Source organism: Equus caballus, chromosome 24, assembly GCF_041296265.1.
Source record: "Equus caballus isolate H_3958 breed thoroughbred chromosome 24, TB-T2T, whole genome shotgun sequence".
Taxonomy (NCBI): domain Eukaryota; kingdom Metazoa; phylum Chordata; class Mammalia; order Perissodactyla; family Equidae; genus Equus; species Equus caballus.
Window position 1 is genome coordinate 53721483 of NC_091707.1, and position 23247 is coordinate 53744729.

Below are 23247 nucleotides of genomic sequence, written 5' to 3' on the forward strand. Positions count from 1 at the left end.
ATCTAAACTTCCAGATCCCACTTCCCAGGAATTCTGATTCAGTCTGAGGACATCCAAGGAGTCGCATCTTTCACGTGCTTGCTCCCCAGGTGATCCGGGCCACACGTGAAGAAATGTCAGCCCAGGGCTCCATTGCATCCTGGAACTAACAAAACAATTGCAAGTGCCCAAGAGCTTATCATGAGGAACCAGTGGTGGTGCAGGAGTCTAGACTCAGGGTAGGGGATCAAGGTCAGATTCCTGAGAAGGTCACTTTTCAGCTGAGACCTCAGCAGGAGAATTGGGAAAAGGTCAGAGGAAATGTTAGAGCAGAGGCTGGGAGGCCAGGAAATCAGAGCACGGTAGGGAACCTGCAGGAATTTCTACAAGTCTGGTAGAGAAAGAGAGGAAGAGAAAAGCTGGAAACATGTGGGGATGTATATTTAAAGCTACTCTGGCTGCTCTGTGGGAGATGATTGGGGGAAAAGCTGGGTTCCAGTGAAGGGCTGTCGGCAGTGGCTGCCTACGGGTAAAAGATGAGAGTGGTTTTAAAGAGAATGGAGGCTGTAGAAATAGAGGGAAGAAGCAGATCTGAAGGTATCTAGGAAGGAAAATGCACAGGATGTAGTGGGGGCTTGCACACAAGGAGAGGAAGATGTCCAAATGGATTCCCAGATATTGGCCCTAGGTGACCAGTACATTGTTGGTGACATTTACCAGGATAAGGGGCAATGGAGACTGGCCAGGTGTGAGCTCCACAAGCTCGGAACTTCTTTCTAGTCTCCCTGCTTCCTCTTCAGCATCCTGTGTGCTGGAAGGAATTGTCAAAACAGTGAAGAAGGAGCAAGAGACGCATCTGGGAAATGCTGAGTCTGAGACACCTCAGTGGAAATGTCAGGTGGAAGGTCTATCTAGAAATGGACACCTGGAATCCACAAGGGAGGGCTCAGAGAGATGCGCATCGCTTGGAACCATCCATACGTAGATAGTAATGGAAACCCGGGAAGCATTTAAGATCCATAGGGAACCTAGACTGATAGAAAGGCAGAAAGAGAGGAAAAGAAAAGAGGAGAGAGGGGAGGGGAGGGTCTGGTTGGGGAAAGGGAAGAGGGAGGGGAGGAGAGAGGTTAGAATTAAGGTAGAGAAACTCCAACTCTTAGAATGTGGTCAGAGTTGGAGGAGGGAGTTTTGAGTCTCGTGCTGAGTGGTGGATGGGAACAGACAGTAAACAAACTGGAGCTCAGGGTGACATTGGATCTTGGGACCAAGAGAAACCCAGATCTGAGAATTGTACTCCACATCAAGATAAAGTATGCAAAAGCTTCAGTCAGGCTTTGCATCTGGAGAAGCTATTATTTATTTTGAAGCATCATCTATATTGTCCCTTAAAGTAGCATCTCTAAAAGGACTAAGAGTAATTTACAGAAGACCCCCATGGTGCTATGCACCTGACACATACCAACCACAAAAATGAAACTGTGTCAAGCGCTTTCCGGCAAGGCACTGTGCTAAGCGTTTCCCATGAGTTATTTCATTTAATCCTAAAACAGCCCTATACAGTGTGGGTATTATTATCCTCAATTTTCAGATAAGGATGCCAAACATCGGAGCATTTATGAGACTTGTCCAAGCTCACGCAGCCACGTGGTCAAGCTGGAATTCAAACCCAGTTCAGGCTTCTTCGCCACGTGCCTCTGTTTGAGAAGGTTTGTGAGCAACGGAAAAGAACAAATTCCCAGTGAACGGAGCTTGGAGACAGGAAAATTCAACTATGCAAAGTCGAAAGCCTTCAATTCCTTTGTGGCTGAATAAATGGGGCCTTTGAGAGCCAGTGTCCTCGGCCTCCCGCCCCTCACCCCTCACGTGGATCAGAACCCACACGCTCACTCTTGGCCTCTGCTGGGAGCTTCGAAAAGCAAAGTCGCTACCTGAGAGCTCTCTCTGCCTGATTTATGGGTGTGTTTGTTGTGCTGAGATCATAAATCTCCACCCCCAGGACATTTCAGTTCTGGTATTTATTGACCAAAGACAACTTGTGTTAAAAAATGTTTTGAGACTGTGCCAGATCATCACTACGGAATACTTGAGAAAACACACTGTCCTCGGGTAGATGAAATTCTGCAAGTAGCTGATTTTGCTACCAGGGCAAATACCTTCCCTGTCTACTCTTTTATTGCATTTCGTTTTGTTTTAATTAATGAGGCAGATTCTTCGTATGTGTCTCTTTAGCATCTCAAGAGTTCATCAAGGGAAGATTGAGAAGAGGAATTATCAAGAGACATTTCCCTCGGGGCCTAGGAGAGTTTTGATTCTTTTGAACCAGAACTCTTGGCCAAGTGTATCTCAGAAGCATTCAGGCGGCGAGACACCTGGAGAAGAACTGTGAAATATAGATGCTTCCACGTAAAAACCCAAAGATAGAAACGTGAGCTAAATCTGACACTGACGCCAGATTCTAGTACAGACAAGCTTAAGACTTTAGAGAACAGGTCTGGAGAAAAAGTCAGAAAAGCTCCCAAACCTTCACTTTGCTGAGCGTAAGCACGGTGCACCCTTGTGCACGGCTGTGTGAATTTGGAAAACAGTGTCAAGGCTCGATATTCATGGTGGACCACCTTATCCTGTTTAAAGAAAAATGATGTTCCTGGTTGGAACACAGTAAACGATTATTTTAAATAAGGAGTGCTCAATTCTAAAGACTACAAGGCTCAGGCAAGTCAGGGAGGACAGACTGGTGTAAAACAAGACAGAAACCATCAAGCACCACCCCAGGATTCTGCAGAACAGGGGTGTCTCTTAAAGGAGACATTGATGCCTTGAGTCCAGTTGGCTTTGGCCCTGTTGGGATGTGAATCCAAGGTTTGTCAGATCTTCTGTTCTCTTGGTAGAACTGGAAATTCTGATTTTAACAAGGTGAAACCAAGTTTTAAATGTTTATTGCTAATTTTTTATTTAATAAAACAGTATGTGGGCCAAGCAAAACACATCTGCAAGCCAGACCTGACAAGGGCTGCCATTTGTGGCCAACTTTAGACTGTTTCTGCAAATTCAGAACCATTGGACCATTTAAGAATTGCTGCTTCGTGGAGTAAGATGTCAGTCCTTGACTTTCTATAATTTTTTATGAAAATTGGGTGCTTGTTGTGGAGCTCAGAAATCTGAGTGTTTAAGAAAGCAAAGGTGAGGGCCAGCCAGGTGGCACGGTGGTTAAGTTCACGTGCTCTGCTTTAGTGGCCTGGGGTTCACAGGTTCAGATCCCATGCACGGACCTACACACCTCTCATCAAGCCATGCTGTGGCAGCATCCCACACACAAAATAGAGGAAGATTGGCTCAGATGATAACTCAGGGGCAGTGTTCCTCACAAAAAAAAAAAAAAGAAAGCCAAAGTGGCTGAAATGGCTAAACCTCTGTTCCTGCCACTACTCCTGGCTTAGCTCTTTGCTGGTCCTTTCCCACATACCATTTGGTCCTAGACCATTCTTTGAATGCTCTGCTGCAGTTTGGCCCACCTGGGCTCACTGGTTCTTCTCCAGCCCACCTGGACCCTGTGCACTTCTGGTCCCCAATTTCAAGGTGCATCACTGTTCTTAGCCTTGAGTTTTCAGCACCAGCATCAATGGGGGACCAAGGGCACACTCCTTGAATTGCCTTCCAGAGTTGAGCAGACTGAGGCCTGCTCTCTAAGCAGCTGTGTGAAGTTTTGTACCAACTCTCTTGGTGAACGCACCCCCATTCATCCGGCAGCAGAAGCTAAACCCTAGGGGTCAGATTTAGACAATTCTCTGCCCCTCACCTCCACCCCAATCTAATCAACCACCAAACCCTGTGGATTTATGCCTGAACATCTCTGGCACATGTCTGCTTCTCTCCACTGCCAGCCCAATCTCACATCATCATTGCCTGGAGCCTCAGGGCTTTTGATCTAGTCTCTGCTCATCATCAGATCTTAACCTCTCAACGCATTGTCCACACTGCAGCCAGAACGATCACTGAAGTCTGATCACAATACTCTTCTGCTTTAAATATTCAAGGTCTCCCGACTGGTTTCCAGAAAAGAATCACAACCTCCTACTCTCACATGAGCTGATCCCTGCCTGCCCCTCCTGATTCCTTTAGATTTCAGTTCAAAAACCACTTCCTCCATCCCCCTCCAGCCAGGCCCTCTTTGTTATGTACCATTAAAGTTTCTAGACTTGTCCTTTGCAGCATCCATCACTATTTTAATTAAATAACAGTTGCATAACTGGGATAATATCTGGCGAGAATATAAGTTTCACAAGAAAAGCAATGCAATCGGTACTCTTGGATTCTCAGTGCCTACACAGTGTCTGCCAAGCAGCAACCACTCCACAGCTCTTGATAGAAAGAAAGAAAGGAAAGAGAGAGAGAGAGAGGAAGGAGGCATTCCCTCTTCAGGACACAAGAGCGAGAAGTAATGTCCTTTTATGGCCAAGTGAATTGCTTTAGCTGGAAATTCATTGACTCACCCAAGATCCATCTCACTCTTTTCTTTGAGAGTATAACGGTCTCATCATATCCATAAGCCCCATGTCCAGGATCATCTCCCCTCTTGCCGAGCTCTAGCAGCCTTTTGAGATTTGGAATCTTAATCTTTGGAAGGTGAGATCAGTTCCTTCATTTGGGGATTTTTTGTTTTCTTATTTCATCTGTGAGCATCATCAAATCCACTCCCCTTGGAGATGAGGACAGCGTCCATTGGGTGCAGCATATCATCTCTGCCCAGAACACATCCATCAGGGATGTCAGAAAGAACCACCAGGCGGCTGTGTGGTATCAACCCCACATGAATTGATGCATGCTGCTCATTGCCATTCCTTTTTTAAGAGGATTAAATTAATCCAGGTAGCTTGCATAGATTCTGGTCTTACAGAAATATGGATCGAAGGCTTCTCAACCTTTTTCCCAGATCGTATTCCTGGGAACTCAGGGATGCAATGATGTAAAAGCAATTTGCTTGAGGATTTCAAAGGAGGGAGCCAAAACATGTCTACGTGAGCATGGCTCATTTGATAAATAGCACCAACCTCTTCCACTTTGCAGATGTTACAGCTTTGATAAGTCTGTTCGGGAGGAGAATTGGGAAAAAGACTTGCATAATACGAAGGAGTGAGAGCCCAGGGCCAGAGACGGAATTGCTCATCACTCAGAAAGTTTGCGAGTAGGGCTCTGCCATTACCAGGAGTGTGTGTAATTATCAAGCAGCTTGGGAGAGGTCGCTGACTGAAACCCACAAATAAAACTCCAGTTCCTGGAGAAGCCGGCTTGATCCCTTTCCAGAGGAAACACGGCGTCTGAGTAACCTTTTAATGCATCTCCCTTTCTCTCCCTGATACACTGGATAATTATTTATTTTGTTGTCTAATTAGTTAATTAGGCTGGCATTGTGTTTTAAGTTGAAAATCCTATTGTTTAGGTACTAGAAAATGGCTTTTTGTTTGTTTGGGGATTTTTGCAGGGTACTAGGGACTTATTAATTGAGTTGTTTGCTCTGGGTGAAGCAGCCCAGCGACGCAGTGTGAATTTTCTGGGAGTAAATTGATGCATCCGCAGTGGAAGGTTGTGTTCAACATAAGAGCACCAGGGCACAGGCAAAGTCTTGGTGGGCAGTTTTCCTTGTTATTTCACTTCCTCCCTCGTGTTTATATGGCAATTTACAGTTTGCAAAGCCCATTCACTCAAAATAGCTCATTTAGTCCTAACGAAAGAGGCTTTGGAATGCGTTTTATTGCTCCTCATTTACAAATGGGCAGCTGAGGTCTAGACAGCCAGGGGCTGGCTCATGTCCCTCGCTGTCCGGCTATCTAAGCCGTCCGTTATGGAGGGTGGGAAAGAGGAAATAAAAGGGGGCGGGCTCTGGAGTGGAACATCCTAGGTTTGAATCCAAGTTCCTCCACTTTTTATTAAATTTCATCCAACATTCTACAAACATTAGCCAAGCATCCCTCTAGTCCCAGGCACTAGGCAAGCTGCGGGAGACCCAGACATAGATAACACAGGCCCCTTCGCGGTGTGGACTGGGTCTGCCTGACATCTCTCCGAACTTTAGCAAACCTCTCTGTCAGATGGGAAGAATGCTATTGACCTTGAAGGACTGTGATCAGATTGAGAGATGGCACATGCTAAGTATGAAACAACCTCTGGCACCCAGTAGGTGCTTAAGGATGGGAGCCATTCTTAATTGGCTCCAGGTCCATTGCTCATTTCATGAAGACACATGCATAAGCTCCCTGAACGCAAAACCACATGCTACCAGGGCCCTGTGCAGCCTTCGGTCAACTCCTTGCTCTGGCCCAATATGCCTTATTCTCCGAAGGCCTCCAACCCTCCTTTTCCTCAGGGCTATAGTGCCTCTCAGAATCCCCTCTGGAACCACCTTCCTTCCTCAACTGGTACCTTGGTCTCCCGTGGCAGGCCCCTTGCTGAGAGATTTACCTCCTGACCTTTGTGTTCTTCCGTCTTAGTTTCCCACAGTTCTGCAAAGTGGATGCACCAATTGCCTAGGGCTGTCTTAACCATATTTCACAAACTCAGTGGCTTAAACGACAGAAATGTATTGTCTCATGGTTCTGGAGGCTGAACGTCCAAGACCAAGGTCTCAGCAGAGTTCACTCCTTCTGAAGGTTCTGAGGGAGAGTCAGTTGCAGGCCTCTTTCCCAGCTTCTGGCGGCTGCTGGCAGTCTTTGGCGTTCCTTGGCTTGTTGAAGAATCACCCTGATCTCTGCCTCCATCCTCACGGGGTGTTCTCTCTTTGTGCTCCTCTGTGCCCAAATTTCCCCTTTGTATAAGAACACTAGTCATGCAGGATGAGGGCCCTGCCTACTCCAGTGTGACACATCTGACTTAAGTAATTACACCTGCAATGACCCTGTTGCCAAACAAGGTCACCTTCTGAGGCAGTGGGGGTCAGGACTTTAACATGCAAATTTGGGGGGTACAATTCAACCTATGACAGCGGCTATTATTTCTTCCATTTTTCAGGTAAAGAAGCAAGCTCCACAAAGCAATCTGTGGCGTGTCTCAGAGCTAGTTTTCAATGCAGTCTTGAAAGCAAGTATCCCTAAGAGCTCCAGAGATCAGAGTCCTTGTTCAACAAGTGGTCTCTCTAGAAACAAGAGAGGTAAGGCAGGCTTTGGGCTAGAGACGGGGAGAGTTCAGCAGATTCTCACGTGGCTGGCATTTGCTGTCCATGTGGCGGGCTGCTCCTGCGAAGGTCTGAGGCTCTGTTTCCGGAAAGCGTTGGCTCTGTCCTCCTAATGGCCAAGAGGCCAGTACCACTCCAGTGACTCCTGCTTTTATCAAGACTCCAAAGTTCAGGGATGAGCCAGCCCAGGGAATCTGTGCCATCTCACACAGGCAGGTGCTCTGCTGGTGTCTGAGCCCTCTGATCTCTTATCAGATCTCACCTTCCAGAGCCAGCTAATGCCACCCTCCTCCTTAGAGGGGCCCACACCCAGCATCCACAGGCAGAATGAACGCCTCCTCCAGCTTTCATTTTTGCTAACATGTTCCTTTGAAGCTCTCTCTCCACTTATCACATTGAAATCATCTTGGCTCATCTTTTTGCTTCCACCTTAAGACTATATCCTGCATATAGAAACATGTTGACTCTGAAATTGAGTTTTAAGTCCCTTCTAACGGGGTCACCTCTGAATCCTAGCACCAGGCATAATAGGCCTTGCAAATAGTAGGTGCTGAATGAATGTCACTGGAGGATTGTCGTGTCCATGTCTGGGCGCTGGCCCTCAAGAGAGTCATTGAAAAATAAAATGCATCAGATCTAAATCAGCAGTGTTGCCAAAATGGTTGGAAAGAGAATTCCAACACATCAGAGGAAGGCCAGTCGAAAGAACCACCAGGGTTCAGCACAAGGAAGAGGTGATTGAAAGGGCCCAGGAGCATGGTTTCCAGTCAGAAGGGCTGTGCTGGGACAAAGGGAGTGGATGTGACGCAAAGTTCCAGGGGTGACAACAGGACTCAAATGCAAAACCTATAGCAGGTCGGGTTTCAGTTCAACATGTCAGAGAACTTCCCCACGGGATTGTCAAAAATAAAGTGATAAAACAAAATAGCATAATTTATAAAATAAAACAAGAAAGCCATGTTTTGCCAGTCTAGAATGAGCTCTCCAAGTCTAGGGCAAAGGTTACTAACTGGGGGCGACTTTGACACCTGGGGACGTTTGGTAACGTCTGGAGACATCTTCGGTTGTCATCCTGGGAGCAAGAGGAATTGCTTCTGGCTTCTAGTGGGGAGAGGCGGGGATGTTGTGAAACATCCTACAGTGCACAGGACAGCCCCACCACAAAGAACCATCTGGCCCCAAATTTCACTAGTGCTGAGACTGAGAAACTCTGCTCTAGAGGTCTCTGAACCCAGGCCGGACAGCACATAGGGATCATGGCACCAGGTAGGGGAGTGCGCCAAGCCCAAGAACCGCTAGGCAAGCGGGTTAAAAGTACATGCTCTTGGTCCTAGCTCCTAGAGATGTAATTTCAGTGGGTCTGGGCAGGGGCTTGGGAACACGTTGCATGTTAAAAAATACCCCTTGTAACCCTAAATGGGAATTTGGGGCTCACACCCTGAGAGACATCACCCCAGATGATCTTTGAGGCCCCTCGACCCATCATCTTCTGACTCCAAGAGAGAAGCAGTGGAAAGTTAAAAAGCATTTGCCTCATCACCCACCTTTGGAAAATCCTGGTGGAGAGAAGGGCCCAATTAATTAGTATTTTTTAAAGAACTTAGAGATCTATTTTTTTTAATAAGAAAATGAACATAAGTGCAGAGCATCATGACTACTCATTATTTAATTTAATGATTTGTGAAGATTCTGTTGCCATGGCGACTGAGCACTATTTATAAAAATTAAGAACATAAATTATAAATAATAATATTATTACAAGCAGAAGGGACTCGAACCTCTCAATCAGAAAGGAATAATTTCCAGATTGAAAAAAAAAAGAAACATTGTTTACATCACATATGGGGAAGAGTGCTGGAGAATTTGCATTTGCACAGTGTTCTAGAAGGAGAAATCAGGTCAAGATGATGATTTTATGTCATTTGCGTGACAGTCTGTGTCTTTGCATTCCACGGGTGCCTCATGATTCAGGAAGGCTAGGATGGGGCTGGCAATGGTGTCAGAGACAGCACAGAAGCAGGAGTGCGATGTCAGCTCAGAGATATTAGAGTCACTTCCATCCCACTCAGACTCCCACTCACCCTGATGGTACAGGCCAGCTTGACAGTGGCTCCTAGACTCAGGAAGGGTCAGGCCAGAATTCCCCCATGCGTGGATGGGCAGGAAGGTTGACACTCAATCCCATTCAACCCATTTTAATTTAATCAATGAGTGTGATTACTGTGCCATAAGGCGGTGGAGGCCAGGTGAGGCCAGGCAGCCAAGGAGACTGAGCTAGAGGTCAGTGGGAAGGAATTGCTACAGCCACACTCTGCTGGTCACACTATAAAGTGTGGGATCCCTGAGTTGGGGGCAATGAGTTCCACCACGGGGATTCAGGAGGAGAATTGAGGCCAAGTGCTCAGCCAAAATCGCACACATAGCAAATGGGTGGCAGAGCCAATATCAGAACCCCAATATCCTACTTCCCAATCTAAGACTCCTCTCCCTGGTCATCCTCCTCCCCTCAGAGTCCTCCCAAGGTCCTGGGCAGAGAAGCTATCACCACGGATGACTAATTGGAACTCCTGTCACTGTCCTGGTGTGGTCCTGACAATCATCTACAAATTCTGGCTGGAGTCAGCCTGGATTACCCTCCGAGATTATTCCAGAGGGAAGGGAAGGAGACAATACAATGCCAGATCTAGTTAAACCACTTGTTTCCCAATAGGGTTGACTATGGATTGTTAGTTGTGTTTATACTAGAGACTTCCATGTAAATACTCTTCTCCTTACCTGTCCAAACCCTGTCCATCCCATAAGAACTAAAATAAACCACTACTGACTCTAGAATCGTTCCCTGAGGCCCCAACCACCCCTCGTGCTTTGGGGCAGTGTGTTGGAAAGGAGAGAGCAGAAGTGGAATGCAGACATCACCACTCCCTGTCCGGGGAGAACCCTCTGGCTTCTGCGCTGGCACCTGGCTTGGTCTTGGACCAGCTTTGGGGCACCAGCCTGTGCCTGGGTGGTGAATGGAGGGCACGCCTTCTCAGGATGAACCCCAAAAGAGTGGACCCCAAATAATCCTCTCATCCACTGAATTACTTCAAACTAAGGTGCTTGTAAGGAGACAGGGTTAACCACTATATATTCTAGGCAGTAATAGCAAATGGAATGTTTACAGAACATAATTGCCTTTCCACGCCATGACAAAGGGAATTAGGTCTGCACAGAGCCAGCGCTAAGATCAATGCTTGAACACAGGCAGCGAGTATGAGATGAGGTACACACCAAAGCAAGTGTATATTAAGGGGGAAACGTTTAAGCATGTGAGCCCTTACACTCCAGAACTTGACCCCACACAAAAATTATTTTCTTTTAAAAAAAAGCTAAGTTTGTTAGCAGTGAAATTGCGGCATATACAATCCAACTAGAAACCTGGCAAAGACTTTTCAGCATATAGGCAAGGCAGGTCCCATGACCATTTGCCTCAAGAGGAGAAGAGGAAGGAGAAGAGGCCTCCAGAACTGGAGAAACGGGCTTTACTGCCAAAGGTCGCTGGTCACAGATGCAGTAAACGGGCTGCCTCTCCCGGTGGGGCACGAAGCTCAGGGCCTGCTGAGTAGAACATTTCAGGAGAGCTTGCCTTCTCCCAGAGGCCGTCTCCCTGCTCCTCCAGTTGGAAAGATTAAAGAATACTCCTTTGGGGCTACATAATCTTCTTAAGGCTTCAGTGCTTATTCTTTGTCATCTCTTAATACAGCACTTTTCTTTTTGAGGAGGAGGAGAAAAGTGGCATTCATCCACATCGTTTTATAAATGGAGCAACTTGGCGTCCAGAGAGGTCAGAATTATATCAAAAGCTGCGAGCCTGTGTCTATCATGACATGATACGCGGAACTAACAACTCTCTTACAACCAGACTTCCGTTCCCAAACTGGGACGACCTTTAGCAAAGCCAGCGCCGAACCTGTCACCACCTCTTGCTTTGCAATCTGCCTCCCCATCTGCTATATTTATCTCCTCACCTCTCGCCCAATCGATGGCCTGATGGAGTGCTCTCACTTCTTCCTGAGACTGGGGAGCAAGGAGCCTCCCTGCCTGCACAGACCTTGGGCTCCCAGGCGCTGTCATCTACAATCCTCCCTGAAGTTGCATGCCTCTGTGTTCTCTCCCAGCCACACCCTAAGCCAAGCCTTGCTCCAGTGACCCCCTGCATCCCAACCGGCTTTGACTCCAAGGTACAACAACCAGACCCATTGTTTCAGGTCTGCTTAAAGCCGTACGAGGAACACAGCTTCTGAAGGATCTCCCCGTCAGTGTGAGACCTGGAGAGTCCACATCTGTACCCTAGGAAACTCAACGAAGTAGTTCTCTGGCATTTTATAACTAAACCACTCCTTTCTCTGTTCTCAAAAATCTGAGTTATTTACGCCTAGTCATCAGAAATGTTTTTGGATGTAGACTATTTCTTCCAAATGAGAGAAAGTAGAGATAAAAAAAAAAAAATCAAAGCATTTGATATTTGACTAGTTCTGGGGATAAACTGTATGGAGAGTATAGACTTCTTGCTTTGAGGACACCCAGCAGGCCCTGACACCTCTGAGGGAGCCTGACAAGACGGAGCATGAGAAGAGGAAGGCACCTGCCTGATTTTCTTCACAGGCTGGGCCTGTGCCCATTCCTCCACAGGGTTGTGACAATGGACACTGAGCTGCCACAACCTGAATCCTTGTTCTGTAGGATCTGGCTTCGCTGCCCAGTGGAAGACATGCTTTTACTTTTCCTCAAGGGGAAAGCGGTAGAAGATGGATGGGAAAAGGAGGATAGACTCGGCTTGTTTGAGTCCCATAAATAACAATTCGTCAAAGGTTAGAAAATGATTTGTTTTCCATGGAGATACTGCAGGCTCCTTGCCCAGCGTTTGGATAAACATTTATTTAGGCAGATAGTTTATGAATTATACAGCACTTTTTAAAATGGGGTGATGGGGAAAAATTATAGCATCCTGAAGTGCTTCCCTTGGTTCCATCAGAACCAAATGAGGAATTCCTGTCAGGGGAGCAAGGGAGGCCCCACTCCCCGGCCACTCTTGACCACCTCTAGCCCGCAGAGTGGCCGTTAAGGACTCTGGATTTGCCAAGTAACAGAACTGAAATGGGCTGTTTTAAGAATGCGAGGAAACTCATGGGCCCTCTCCCCAGGAAATTGAACATGTGCATTCGTGCCCATGTTTTTTATAATTTCCAATGTGCACAGGCTACTTGAAGCCCTCCAAGGACACCTTGCAGGTTCTCAGACCCAGGTAAAGAGTTCTGCTGTGGCCACTGCCTTATTTTACGGATATGGGAATCAGGCTAAGCCAGGGAGGAGCAGGTCAGATAGCAAGTCTGTGACCCAGCCAGACAAGCCCTCAGATGGTGTCCTTCTCACTCCTGGTCTTGTTCCATATGTAAAACAAGAGAATCAAAACCAACAGGCAGAGGCATAGCTGGAGGGACGTGGAAGCGTGTCTCAGACAGCATCGCCCAGAGCCTCTGACAGAATCTGAACGCTCCTGGTACTGGGTGGTTGTTATGAGACCAGAGACATCTTAGCATCCTCCATGCTTAATGCATTCCTGCTGTGATCACTTGTGTAATATTAGTTGAATTAGCTCAACAAAAATAAGCTAATTTGTACTCTGTACCAGGAGTTAAGGGCATAGACAAATAAGACACAGTCTGGTGAAGAAGTCAGAAGGAAAAGAAAACATTGTAAAACATGTGATCTGTAATAAAATAGAGAGATGCTGCATAGAGGACGTGGCAGAAAAGAGGAATGAACAATGACTTCTGCTGGAGATGCCAAAGAAAGCTTCAGTTAGGAAAGAAAATTTGACCTGGGTCTTCAAATACAATTAGAAGTTCACCATACTGATTAGGGTCCAAGATGAATTTAAACAATGAGATGAAAGAAGGAAGGTCGGGAGGAAGGGAAAGAAGGAAGGAGGAAGGGAGGGAGGGAAAAGGATCAAGTCAGGAAAACAGAAACGGCTCCAGGTGCTTCAAGTAGAGGGAGTCCAGGGCTGAGAATTCATCATACGTCTCATGGAAGAGTACAGAACCAAGGGATTAGTAACAGCTAGAAGCCACCTAGGAAAAGAGATGGTGTTATCAGAACCCGGAACCTGGAGTACAATTGGGACAGGGAAACTCAGAGCCGGGGAGAATCAACTCCCCACAAGGGCCCAGGGAGGCAGCTTGCAGAGCTCTCTCCATTACGAGATGAAGATGCTGAGATGCAGAGCCTTTAGCCATTTGCCCAAGGACTAGTAGCTAGTAAGATGAGAGTAGGACCTCTCTTTCCCAGAGACTTTGCCCTTAGCCAGTCTTGACAAAGCTGCCTTGAAGTACTGAGCCCTCAATAAATGCCTTGCTCATTACCCATTTTTCAAAGTGCTTTCACATAGTCTTTATTTTTCAGATTGTATTTATTTCTCAAACAAGACTTTCTAAAGTCTTTGTTCTAATCCCTGATTCTATCCACTGACAACTCCTTGCTTTCAGGAAGCATGGCAAAGTTTTATTCTTCTGGAAAAAAATTAAAAACAATTATTATTTGTGATACCTTTATCAGATAATTGAGTGAAAATAACTTTTATCTTAAGTAATAGTTTTTATCGTATTATGAGAATTATGTTTCCGGCACCAAAAGCAGAGGTCTTATGAGATCCCAGGATTGCTGGTCTTTGGGAGGCATTTAAGAAGGGTGACTCTAGATTGCAAATGTGGGACCTCATGCTAATTAAAGATACTTTCTATTGACAAGAGTTTAGCCCTAGCCAATGCCCAAATCCCGATTGTTCCAAGCCCCTTTGGCAAAATAGGTACCTCTGTTACAGGCAATTTGTGATTCAAGGTTTCATCTTGGTCATTACCGCTGCTGCAGCAGATTTAAATATTTTAATGAATGATGTTATTGTCTCTGTGCCTGGGGGTCTTTTCAGCGGAGGTCGCAATTTGAAGGAGGAAAAAAATACAGAAAAATACCTCTAAATATGTGAGTGAGGATGGATAACTCACTTTGGATGTGTGGTAAAACCCAGGAATGAGGCTCCCGTGCTAATGAGGGATGTACCCCAGTTCACGGAGAAGGGGTTTCAGAGGTGTAGAGGTGAGTCATTGGAGGAACTAGGGCCATCTTCCAAGAGCATTGTCAATGGATTGTACCATCGAGACTAATGAATGGGTGGAGGAGACAATGTGAAGAGCCCTGACAGCAGAGTAACATCCCATACAAAGTCATTATGAGCACCCAGGATTGGGAGCAAGTCGGGGCAGGAGAAAGTGAATCATTTAAACAGTGTGGGGAATTCTGTCTATTATTCCACTCCAAGAGAATATGTCCCAATGGGAGCATGACTTGAGAAGTGCGACTTTTGGATTCTTATACTAAATAAGTCCCTGTTCCAACACATATGAACATCTCACCATGGAGGGTGTGATTCCAGTGTTTAAAGATGGGTATTTCTCATGCAACATACATCTGAAGCTTGGGTCCAGTCCTACCTCTGTTGTTCTACTGAAGACGGAGCAGCATGTCCGACAACGAAGGAAAAACTGGAGGTGAGGTGTGATTGAGAGATGGTCCGTCGGCCTCCAACATGGCAGCCTCCATAGAGATTTCAGGAGATGTTGGCCTTGCACGATCCTCACTTTCCAGGCTGTCTCTGCACCCTTATGGTCGCAATGCCCCTTCATCTAATCGACCACGCGTTTAACAGACGTGTATCAAGTATTTTCTCTGTTCTGGGCAGTGATCTGGGCATGCTGGGGATACAATGATGAGCAAACAGTCAAGAATGAGGGCCACAGACAATGAGCAAGAACACAAATCAATAAGTAGCATGATTTCAGGTAGTGATCAGAGTTGTAGAGAACAATGAAGCACGATAAAGAGATAGGGCAGGAGTTAGTTGTAATTTTGGATATTGGGGACACGGAGTCAGTAAGAGCCTCCCTGAGGAGGTAACAATTGAGCACGCAGCAGAGCAATGTGAAGGAAGGAGTCGTGCACAGATCCCAGGAAAGAGAATTCCAGAGAAAGAGGCCTTAAGTGAAAGGAGCTGGGCATGCTTGAGGAATAGCTCACACTGCTACTCACTCATCTGTGTGATTCTGCCAGAAAAACAATGGGGTGGCAGGGGAGATATGATTAACCCCATTTTAGGGATCAAGAACCAAGGAGTCCTGAAGTTTCTGCCCAGAGTGTAACCAAGACCAGCAGAGGAGGCAGGTGTAGATGCGAGCAGGGAAGGCGTTTCCAGTCAGAACTCAGGGACAGAGCTGACAAAAGTGCAGTCTAACAGATGCTGGACCAGAGAACCAGAATCTGTAGTGGGCCAAGGGTCAGGCCACGGTCATTAACACAGCTACCAAGACAGGCCCAAGGTTGACAGCCACTTGCCAGGAAATGCTCACTGTCAGGGAGTCTCTGTGTGGACGACGCAGATTCTGGGATCAAGAGTTGGTAAAAGTACCGGGATGGAGTACAAAGGCTTTCTCAAAACCTTCCAGGAGCCTGGCTTCCTGAGACCCGATCTTACTACTTCTAAATCTATGTGCAACAGGTGATGACATTTTTAGATACACGTGGAATGAAATGCTTACAATAACACTCGAAAAAGAATGACCAGAGGTATTTGGAAGGGGGAAAGATAAGTCCCCAGAGGCGCTTGGATGACGTGGTTGCCACAGTTGTCTGGGGCTGAGTGCTGAGTCTTTGGCAGCCAAGGCCACAGTTATGTTGTGGAACTGCCGGATGACAGAACACAGCGAATATTCCTGGGAGATAACTGCTCATCTCTGAATTCATGTTTCACACAAGACGTGCCTTCCTCAATAGAATTTTTATGGACAATATCTAGGTCAGCTTCTGGTGGGAAGGTATGATATATCTTGTGTGTGTTTTTCAACTATCATTCTGGAAAATTCCAGGATGTGGGTAGGGTGCTGGCCTCGTTTTGAGCCCCACCTGTGTCAGAAACCTGCCTTCAATTCTCCCCTAGACGATTCCCAGAGCATAGCCAGACAGGGCAGCAGCTTCCATTGCCATGGAGTCCTCGGGCTTGCCTTTGCCAGCGTAGACAGGGAGAACCCAGGAGCCAGCAAAAGAGGAATCACCCACAGCCTCCACCCTCGAAATTGCCACAGATTCCCTGCCTTGGGGATCTGGTCTTAGACAAAGCAAACCGTGTGAGTCCATCGCAATTAAAGTTTTCAAGATTTCTGCTTCAGTTATTGTGCTCAAAAAGCATAATCTCTCAGAGGCTAAAACGATGACACTAGTATTTACAAAGACTAAATGGCCTCAATCCCTGAGCCTTGCAGGGGTAACTTGGGAGGGAGAAGGAGGGGAAAGAAGGCCAGGGGCAGGACAGGAAATGATTTCTGCTCTAAGAAAGTTCTGGCAGGTAGCCTTCTACGGCTAATATAAGCTGTGGACGATTTACTCTACCACCCTCCACCCCAGCCAGCATGCCGCCATATTCCCTTCTGGGCTAATCCAGAACGTGACCCAGTGAAAAGGTTGAGAAATCCCACCTCCGCTTTCAGACATCCTAGCTGCTGTAAGGAACTCTATTCTCTCAGGACCTCTCACAGGAAATATGTAAGTTTACCTGCAAACATTCGTCTCATGTCACAGAAAGACCAACGTCATTGGTCCATTGAGGTGAACATGTTCTGGCCAGAACTAATGGGGATTATTAGAAAATCACACGCCTAAAAATCCATGATTAGATAGAGTGGATGTTCAGACAAATTCAATTCAATAGACATTAATCAAGTACCTTCTATGTAGGACCCTCCATGCTGGGCGCTATACTGAGTTCTAGCAACAATAACGACCAATAACTTCTGGGAAGCTACAATTTAATAAGCCTTTCATACAATTGGCTTATTGACTTATACCACAAGCCTGTGAGATTCTAATTATTAACGTCATTTGATAGAAGACAGCCAGGCTCAGAGACAACAAGTAACTTTCTCAGGGTCACATTGTTATTAAAGCAGAATAAATTGGGCTTGAAACCAAGTTTTCTGACTTTCAATTGTTTGCTCCTTCCTCTCCACTGGGCTGCCAGTGTGGATACAGAGACATCACAGAACTGAAAGATTAACACCTTGTTTAAGTACGATGGATATATTTTTTATTGATTCAGAGCAATCTGAATTGGTCTCATATAGTTCATCTTCCACCAGGGTTGAAGCGCTTAAAATTAGCAGACAAAATGATCAGTGTATGTTGCTGTAGTCACACACACACACATTTACACACAGGTTACTTACCTGTACACACACATGTACACACAATTACTTACCTGGACCACTTTTCACAGATTATTTAACATGTACGCAGTCCTGTGAGGTAAGTGCTCTCAGCATCTTCACTTTTCAGAGGCTTAAAGAAATGAAGTAACTTGACCAGTCACATAACTTGTGAAGGTCCAAGAACTTGGACTTTGGTCGTTCTGTCCCCAGAGTTCTAATCATGACGCTGTTCACATCTGTATTCATTTCCCGTGGCTGCCATAACAAAGTTCCTCAAACTGAGTGACTTTAAACAACAGAAATTTATTCTCACAGTTCTGAAGGCCAGAAGTCCCAAATCAAGATGCCAGCAGGACCACGTTCCCTCCGAAGTCCCAAGGGAGGGATCCCTCCTCGCCCCTTCCAGCTTCCGGTGACTCCAGGCATCCCTTGGTTTGTGGGAACCAGAGCTTCAATCTCTGCCTCCATCTTCATACAGTCGTCTTCTCCCTGTCCTTGTCCATGTGCTAATCTCCTCTTCTTATAAGGTCATCCCTTATACTTATTGGAACCCACCCTAAACTGTATGACCTCATCTTAACTTGACTACATCTGCAAAGCCCCTAATTTCAAATCAAGTCACTTTTCCAGATACCAGGGGTTAAGACTTTGATAAATCTTTCAGGGGGACACAGTTCAACCCATACACTACCCATTCTCTTCCTCTTCACCCTTGTGCCAGGTTCCCTCTGTCTCATTTCAAATAAAAATCATCTTTCAGCTGAGAATTATGAAGGGTTCAAAGACAACTGAAGAGGAAATTGATGCGTGGGGAAAGGACCCCAGAGTGTCAGGGCTCCGATCTGAACCAGTGCCCCTTCCTCCAATCCGCTAATCCTAACCGTGGTTTTCCCAGAACTTAATGAGTTTTATCTTCCAAATTGGGATGTACTGATGAGAAATGGAATTGAGCATTACCAAGGCTTTGCTAAAGCTGACTTCTCAAGCTTCCATCTTTAAAAAAAAGTCAAGGAAATATTTACTCTGTGAGCTGGTGAGAAAAGAAAAATTTTATGTTTATTTGGCACGCATAACTTCCATGGTCCTAAAAATGATTAAGTCTTGTGTCTAACGTCTTTTGTGATTAACAGAGTTGTCTTCCATTCTAAATGTTGCTGTTTTTCCTGTCTGAGATTCTATTAGTTAAAGTCATCGTATGGAAAGCCAGTATTCCGATATGAATGTTGAGAAAAGCATTCACTTTATCCCCTTCATGGCTATTTGAGTATCTTGCACTGATAAGTTTGTATGAAATCTCAAAGTGTGCACAGCCCCAATGATATTAATATGCAGAAGCAAGTCTGAGCATCAAGTTACTCAAAATCTACACTGCCCAGGCAGAAGCCTGTATTTCCAAAATAAATTGCTTGTAAAACGCAATGTCTCGATGAAATATTCAAGTTTAAACTCATTTTGTATTCCCAATTTTAAATACAGACACAAACTTTGGCTGCCGCTTCTCCGGCCATATCTGAAAGTGAGCAGGCGCATTGAATCAATCAGCTGTAGTCGGCAGAGAGGAAAATAATCCCCCCAACCAAAGTAAACTGCAGAAATTCATAAATAAAAACCAGAGCTACAGAAAATCTCAGCTCTACGGGAAAGTTTGTACATGTGCATTAAAAGTCTTAACATTTTTTTCCCCCAGCTTGAAGATTTAAGGCTCCTGTTTTAATAGGCAAATATCTATGAACTTGACTTTCACCAAAAATCTGTCTATGGTTGCACCCGAACGTTTGTACTTTTTAACCAGAGTTACTCCTGGGAGCAGAAACTTGTTTGCAGAGCAACGAAAGAGGAATTAAAAAACCTTGTTGAATCAGGATTAGCTGTGTGTATGAGCAGGAGGAAGACAAAGACTGTTCCCATAAGTTCTTTGCCTCCTCTCTCAGGAAGCCACCCGTGTCCCTGCCCCTTGGGGTGTGCGCATCCCTACAAAGAAGAGGGAAAACCCACACAGCAAGTGACCTCCAGTGTGGGAGTTTCACTGATCTTAGGAGTCACCTGGTGACTTATTTTGCAACTGGAGAAATGGAAGATGCGAGAGTCTTGCCCAAGATCTTTGAGTGCCAGAGCTCCACCAAGACATTTTCAGGTCCTTTTCCTTCTGGAAGATTTCCATCCCTTCAAATCTGAATGACTCAGCTCCTCAGGAATGTCACTCTCCCTGGCACATACCACTCCTCGTAAGTTAAGTCATACACTCCTGTGCTCAGTAGCAGTTGAATGAATGAATGACTTGCCGCCACCATCCCCACCCTGGATAAGACACCTCTTCTGAGTCTCCACAGAATCCTCTTCTCAATCCTGCCCTAGGGACGACCAAGTTTGTCTGGCTGGCTGTTTCCGTGTGTGTCTCCCATCTAGACCATGAGTGCTTTGAGGACAGGGACGATGTCTTGTTTGCTTCTCTGTCCTCATCCTCCCGCCCAGAGACTGGCAAAAATAGAAGCTCAGAATATTTATTGAATAATGAGCACGAATGTGTACCAGGCCCCACTATGCTCTTTTTCCCTATAATGTCATAAAATCCTTTTTCTGTTAATGTCTTCAAATGTGTTCCTGGTTGAGAGGAGCATTGTTCTAGTCTGTCACACATTCTGGAGCATCCTCCCCTCTGCATCCGTATTCCAGAGATGGTCCCCATCAGCCCTAGTGCAACCAGATATGACCCAGCTGGCAGGAGCTGAAGATAAGAACGTACCTCCAAGGGTACCTGTGAGGGATGAGGTGAGCAGAGGCCCTGCTGCTGCCCTCGGCGGGTGATTTGTTATCTCCAAATATAATGTAATAAGTTGTGATAATAAACACTCCACACAGGGAAACAAATGACTCCTTCTCCCAGCTGCTCTCTTGCTTGCACTGGATGCTGTAAAGGCACGAAACAAATGTAATGCTTTTCAACCAAACCACATTTTTAAAGCTAAGTGAATATTTTTTAAAATGCTAAATGATGCTACGGGATGAGGAATATTAGCATTTTTCTCAAAACAGCCAACAGCAGCTGCTTCATAGTCTTCAGGTATATTTAAAAGAAGAAGAAGAAGAAGGCAAGGAAGAAAAAGTAATGATAAAAAACCAGAAGGAGAAGAGAAAGCCAGTTGCTTTCACTAGAAGTCCTAAACGAGAGCCCTGTTTTAAGTCCTTCTCTAGGACGGAGCTGAACTATTTTGCCTTCAGCTTCATGAACGTTTAAAAAAGTCAGACCAGCTCTCATCTTCCTGTTTCTCTGAAGCCCCTCCAGTGTGTCTTAGGCCAAGTATACAAGATAACAGGTCACACGAATGTTTGCAAATATGGTTCAATTAGCACCACATGGGGGGAAGAGAAATCAAAGTGTGGGAGGATGAAAACACAAACAGCCCCCTTGCCACCATGTCATGATGACGCTCCCACTGAGGGCAGCCCCTTTTCAAAGCCTTTCTAGTGGGCAGGAAGCCAATTTCTTTTGGTGAGTTTCATCATGAAATAGTCCTATCTCCTTTAGCCTTCCACCAACAAAAACCAAAACCCAACAAGCTTCCCTGTTCATTGTCCCCAGTCCGAAAGAGAACAAAAGAAGGCATCCAGACTTAATTTTGACAAGGAAATGGTCTCAGGTGACTTCAAGATCACATAAAGTCAATGTTGTCGTCTGGTCCAGGGCTTTGCCACTGCAGCAGCATCTGCTACTCTTTGTTTTGTTTTGTTTTGTTTTAAAGGAAGCTCCCAGTTCTTAAATCTTGAGTGTCAATTTGATGCCCCCATGACTGTGGCACTCAGGGTCCACAGTGGTGTTTCCTACCTGAAGTGCAATATGTAATTCAGCCAGGAGATCAAAACAATACCCAGGGCAAAAGGGGGTCATCTTGAGCTTCCACATTCCTCCTTCCATCAAACGTAACCCACAGTTTATTCCAACAGACCCATCACCCCTTCCGTTGAATCTAGGCACCAAAGTCACAGTTGCCATTTTCAGGATGGGTCTAAATATATCTATGAAAACACCCTCCAGGATACCGTACTTCGATAGAGACTTCACGAACACAGCAGGAGGACTGCTTCTGAATGAATGAGCCCAAAGTCTGGAGTGTCTTCCCCATGCAGGTCACCCAACATCGACCTAACCAAAAGATGGACCATGGATTCCAAGGGAGTTCTTCCAGCTGCTCCTCATCGAGCTCCTTCATCAGTGGGGCTCTGCTGCAAAGTCATCAAAGTCTCTCTGTGGATGGGAAAGTCCTGCCGCATCCCTCTGGGAGTCATCATCGACGTTCTTGTTCCACGACTTCTGCAATGGCATGCTCCTATCCTGGGGTCAAGGTCCTCGATCTGTTCTGCAACATATCTGGAACCAGTTGTATCCACCAGTGTTGGAAGTTCCCTTTCAGTGCCCTGTCTTCAATAGTTGTTTTCCCTGGAGGATTCTCTCTCCATACAGTCTACCAAAGTCTACCTGAAGGTTTGTTGTTAACCGAGGGATAGCTCCTGTCTGTCATGTCAATACCCTTTGTCCCTGTCCTTCACCTCAATTTGCTGCTACAAAAGGAGGAATGTCTTAGATGCTCTCTGTGCAGAAAGGTTATTGTAGTTCCAGCCCGAGAACGATGAGAGATCATGTCCCCTCATACCGCTCATCCCAAACTACACAACACATGACGCGGATAGCCTGACACTCGCCAGCTGCAAATCATACACATTGCCCCAACCTGCCCACTCAGTGACTCAGCGACTCAGTGCCCAGTTCCACCCAGGCTACATATTCCAAAACAAAAACAAGGCTCTAGCGGAACACTTTGTCCTGCATTCTCCCAGAAGTGTCACAGGGGACACTTGCCTGGAAAGGTAAACTAAGAAGACCTAAGATATCCTAGAGCCACAGAAAGGCTGAAAACATGCATACCCTTGCTCTCTGAAGGCCCACAGCTCTTGTGTGAAACCACTTAAGCCAAGACCCCAGACTTCAGTCAGCCCTCGTGTCCATCTCTTAATCCACTCCCTCTACTGATGAACAAAAACGCTTAATAAATGTTAGCTTTTGTGATGGGAACAGACCTCCCATCTTGTCCACTTTGGCGTCCTTTCCTGGTCCAACCCGCATCAAGATAACTGCCCCATCTCCATGCTTCCACCACACCCTGGACATTCCCTCAAGTGTCCTACTTACCAACTGTCCTGTTGATTTCCCACACTGGCCTGTGTGGCCTTGTGGTCTCTCTCTTTCTGTATGTGAATTTCCTATATGCTCTCTTGCTGTCTATCTGTCTATCTCCTTCCTTCACTCCTCTCTTTCTTTCTTTCCTTCAATTATTCATTCTATAATAATAGTCTGCTATTCTCTAGCATGCGAGGCACTGTTTTGGGATTGGAGGTAAGGTGGGGAAAGGCATAGACGGGTTGTGCCCTCGTGGAACTAGTATTTAGCAGAGGGAGAGCAGGGTATGGTAAAAAGAGATTGAGCTGTGGACTCCCCCCGAAAAAAGTGTAAATGCAATTCCTAATTCCACAGTTCACTAAAACCAACATTGGGGCAAATTAGGTAACGTCCTTCATTCTTGGGTTCCTGAGAAACCAAAAATGATTGTGCCTACTCTGTAGGGGTATCATGAGAATTAAACTGAATAGTGTTTGTAAAGCAACTGGCACAGAGTAAGTGACTAATAAATTAACTGTTTTTATCATTGTGCTCATGTCTTAAGCAGTGCTATCGAAATATTTTTGGAAATAGTAAGCATGGCTTCCCGATACATGTCTACGTATTTATAAGACAATTTATAAATTGCACATGCGTAA